Raw genomic sequence first — 5,135 nt, 5'->3', positions numbered from 1 at the left:
CCGATATTGTACAGACTAGCCTCAGATATTTATTTAGTTGTTCATGGTATATTGTTTTTTTTTTTCTCCTTGTCTATCTTCCTGATAGAACCTGGGAATTGAATAATACAAGAATATAAAGATATATCGAGATTTGTTTTGATAAGTTTCATATCACTGAATATACCCGGAGAAGAAAATTTGACCTTAAGAAAAATTACATCGAGAAATTCAGCTGCCATTATAAAAACTGCAGCACAGAGAAAATGATGCTTGGTCTATTGTGGTACCTGTGTAATAGATGTCAACAGAAAGCCAATAACTTCATCCTGATGGGAAAGTAAATTTCACTTGAGAGGTCTCGGGCTCTCTTGTGATCTGACAGAAGGAAGCATAAATTCTCCTGTATGAATCCTCAGCCCTAACTTCTCAGAAGAACTTTGGTGGCAGGTGGGGGTAAGGAAAGACAGACGGCGCTTCCATGGCTCTCATTTCACGTCAGCCATCACCGAGGGCTCCCAGGCCTTCGACAGAGATTTATGCAGGAACATCACAGAGGTAAATCTGGAAACAGAAAATAAGCATTCTTCTTAAGACCAAGGATGTCACTCTAAACTGACATGTTGAAGTTGACATGTTTCTCCATCACATGTAGGTTCATTTTTCTTTTCTTTTCTTTTTTTTTATCCAATCATAATGCAAGTTGCTTAATTAACCTTTGACTTCGGTTTCTCTGTCTGGATATGGCAGGTCCTTATATTAGTCTGAAACCAGAGATTATTGCAGAGATTTATTTTCTGTGAAGTGAATTATGTTTTGATCCATGTATCTGCTGGCTGGTGGGCAGTGATCTCAGCTCACACTGGATCATAGTTCTAGAGTTTTGTGAAGTGTCAAGTCACAGGGAGCATTCTTTAGCGATCAGTTCCTGTGTGGTAGGCTGACCCTGCCTGGCCATTTCCTGCTCGAAGGAGTTCGGTCCTGACTGCCCTCCCCGCCACGTCAAGGACTCTCCAGTTAACATCAGTTTTTCCATGGCTTGCCAACCAATTAATGTCCTTCCTTATCTCTGTAGCTGTGTAGAGATGACAAGGCTGTATAAAACTGCCTGTTATGTTACAATCGGGGCTCAGCCTTTGGATAAGAATCTGCTAAGCTGGTGCCGGCATCAACGAACGCTGCTTCCTGCTTATAGCCTGGGTGTCCTGTCTCTCCTTTGGAGAATCCCGCAACACTTGCGGGGTTGCTGCTGACTCATCTACAATCTCAGCCCACTTCTCCTCCTCTCTCTCGCCACCCCAGGGCCTGGGAACCCTTTGTACAATCCTTTGCCCATGGTTCTATCTCCACGCTCACACTGATTATTCTGCCCTGGGGTTCTGGCCCCTCACTGGGTCTCTACTTGGATCTCTGGGGCTCCCAGAACCTTCTCTCTATTTCCTCAAGCCAGGAAAAATTCCTTTGAATAGTTTGGGGGAGAATACTTTCTTCCTCCTTTTCCCTCGGTAAACTTCTTTCTTCCCCGCTATACTCTCCTCCATAGGTCCCCCAAATCCCGCCCTAGGCAGGGCTGAGATTAGGGTGAGGCAAATGAGAAATCCTCCTTGACTACTACATTCAAGGATATCCCTTAAAAATTGTGGACTTTTCATTTTTCATTTTTGATTTTTAAAACTCTTGCATTAAAATATTGTATAATCTTGATTACTGAGTTTTTTGGTGGTGCCTTAAATTTTCTGGCCAAGGATAGTGCCTCATCTTAATCCCAGTCATGGGTTTTGGAAACAAAAACTAGAAGATCCCATGGCTTATGTCTCTTTTCTGTCTTGTCATGTACCCTGAAACCAGCTTTAACTGAGGGGAAATGCAGGAAGGACAAACCATAAATAAATATCTCAAGACACACCTCTAGCCATGCAGAAGTAGAGGGTCATGCTTTCTGTCAAAGTCTCCTTCCAGCTCTCAAGTCCGTGCTGCTAACACCACGGAGAGGATGAAATGTGGTCGGTGGATGATGTACAGAAAGGAAGACACCTACCTCCTCATCCACCTCGGTCATCAGCAGCAATTAAAATTCCTTTTCTGCCCAGATTCTGGCTATGGACATGTAGCCAATTGACAAAGCCTCACAAGCTACAAAAATCACGACAGAAATGATGGTGGCCCATGACATGCTGGATGTCTCTTAAGTTTCATTTTCCTCAGTTTTTTGGGGCTCAACTGCTATCTTTCTGGCTATGGCCTTGAGCTTCTCTGCACTTTTGCACTCATTAAAAAACAAAACCAAAAAACTTTTTTCAAGCTTTTTTTTTTTTTTTTCAAAAACACTGTTTCAAACACATTCCCTGAAACGCAACCCGCAAAGTTTGATCCTGTTTGTATAAAAGGCCTGATGTTTGCCCTTGGCACCAACACAACACTCTTATTAACGAGGGGGAGCCGGGTCTTCCAGTTGGAGAGTGATTCCTTTTATCATGTTTCTTCCTTCGAACTTGCCCTCAAGGGTAAAAATCGACACCAGGGAAACAATCTAAGGTTGTGGAAAGTCAGCAGAGCCGCTCCCCGCCTGGAATCAAGGGGGCCTTGCCTGTGTAACCTGGAGGCAGCTGCTTTCAAGCTGCCTGGCCAGGCCTTTCAGCCCTCATAAAAATCGTTCGAGGGCCAAACATCACTGTTTTCTCCGCGTTGCTGACTCCCTTGAAGATGACGGAAGCACCATGGGACATTTTGCCCCACATTTGCTGCTTCTGAGTGTTTTTTTTTGTTGTTGTTTTGTTTTGTTTTGTTTTGTTTTATTTTTTGTTTCGTTTTTGTTTTTTGGCCAAGTATTCCAACACAGGCTTCTCTTCCACAGGCTCTGAATGACCGACCGTTGTTTTTTTTGTTTTGTTTTATTTTTTGTTTTCGTTTTTGTCTTTTGGCCAAGTATTCCAACACAGGCTTTTCTTCCACTGGCTCTGAATGACTGACCGTTGTTTTCACTCATCTTGTTTTCCCAGCTCATGCGCCGTAGCTCCCTCACATAACTTTCAAGCAGAATAGAGCCAGCAGTGGCCTCTCCTCACCTCTGCTGTGTTCCTTCCTTCTTCAGGCACTTTGCTTACACATGTGTCCATATAAGCTGCATCTTCCTCAGGAATCATGAAGTTGCCAGGACGATGAAACACCCAAACTATGAAGGTAGAGAAGGAGTGTATTGCAAGGTCATGGGGGGAATCGCATGGAAAAGGTTTCATGAGAACCGGTGGCCACCTGCACTGAGTCTCCAGCCTCCCCATCTCTCTGAGGCCCAATGGGCTCTCAGCGAGGTCTTGAACTGGGTGTCGTCTCTGTTTTGTCCCCTGCACATAGCTTGCTTCAGACTAGCTCCCTGGGTCTTGCTCCCCCACTTTAGTGGGGTCGTGGTGCCCACTCTGGTTCCTGAATCTCCATCATCTTGTAGCCTGTCTCCTCGGAAATAACTGGCTCAGTCTCTCAGGGATCTGGTTCCAGATTCCTGGGAAAGAAACTCTGATTGGCTCAGCTTGGGTCAGGAGTCCACCTCTAGCCCAGGCAGCTGTGTCCGGCGGCGGTGGATGTCACATGGGACACGGGCTGTCCCTTTCAGAGCAGAGTGAGTCGGGGGTAGATTTTCTAAGACAGGGGTATGGGCTGGGCAGAGATTATTGGCATCTCTAGTGCCATTCGTAAGGGACACTTTCTGTTTGCTGTCATCGTTCCGGGCATACTCAGGTGAACGTGATCTTACTCTGAGGTCCGACTGCCCGTTAGTCTCTGTTTTGGGTTCTGATATTGACATATAGCTTAGAGAGGCCTTCCCCATGCCAAGATTAAATATTAAAAAATTTTCTATGAATATCTTTATTAAACATTTAAATAGTAAATATTTCATCCATCGAGAATTTGTTATGGTGTAAAGAGTTAGGTAGAGAATTTCGTTTAATTTCCCCCCACCCCGCCTCCCCGCCACCCAGTGGTTAGCTAGTTATCCTGAAATAATTTTCGACATTCATTTTTTAAAAAAATACCTTATTTATTATATACTAAATTTTCTCGTGTATTAGGTCTCTATCTGGATTGTATATGGTTTCGTTAACCTGTTCATCCATGTGCCAGAACCACCATATTTTAATTACCACGGATGCTTCTTTTAAACTGCGGAGTCATTTTGCACATCCTGTGATTATTTTGATTCTCATCTTCATAGACCAGACTGGCCTTGTTTATATAATACCAGACCGGCCTTGTTTATATAATACTGGGGCAAGTCCTGTGAGAGGCGGTGGAGGTCTTCCTCTCCATAGAGAGGGGCTCCTTACCAGGGAGATGCTTCCTTTGTGCTGGGCATATCCCCCTCCACGTCCAAAGCTGCCAGGAGTTCAAGGTCCCCCCACCAAGCAGCCCAGCCATGCATCGTAGGAAGCATTCTCAGAGCCCATGTACCATGCAGCTCACTCTCCACAAGCATGGTGACAGGCAAGCTCTAAGGAGAACTGAGATCACCTGGCAGAGAACCCCATTTCATCAGATCTTGGTGACAGGATTTTGCTTTTGGCTTACTGTGACACTACCCACCCCTATCTCTAGCCACTTTGGTTTAGAGCTGGGATGAAAGCCAGGTTGCTGGGATCTCATCACCTGTTTTCCAGGTGGGCCCTTAGAAGTTCACATAGCAGATGTTGAAAGGCTGATACTTCTTCTAAGGTCCCTTCTGTCTGCAATCTCAATTTTTAAGTTTCAGGCGTGTGGTTGCTAACCCCTCTAATTTCCTGTTTTGATTTAGAATTTTTGCCCCTAAGGCCATTTAGTTATTTTGATGGAGATTTCAGAAAGAAGAGAACAAAATGCGTAGACTTAATTGTCATTTAGACTGGAGGTCCTATAATTTTTTTAAGGAAGTAATAGGAATATAAATAATCCCTTTTTTTTAAAGGCAGTGTTTCTAAACTGTGGATCTGTATGTAATAGATTGTATGATTTGTCCATAACTTTAAGTTCTCGTCTTGCCCTTGTCTTGGCTTTCTCAACCTCTGTGGGAAGGATATACTTCCTTACCCCATTGATGTCGGACCTTGTGACAGGCTTTAGCCAATAAGAAGTGAGCAAATATGATGAGAGCAGAAGCTTTAAATGTATTTGCCTGCTTAGGTTGGCCT

The sequence above is a fragment of the Pteropus alecto genome, unplaced genomic scaffold (assembly GCF_000325575.1).
Source record: "Pteropus alecto unplaced genomic scaffold, ASM32557v1 scaffold10, whole genome shotgun sequence".
Lineage (NCBI taxonomy): Eukaryota > Metazoa > Chordata > Mammalia > Chiroptera > Pteropodidae > Pteropus > Pteropus alecto.
The sequence above is the reverse complement of the archived record's forward strand: the minus strand, read 5'-3'. Positions refer to the sequence as shown.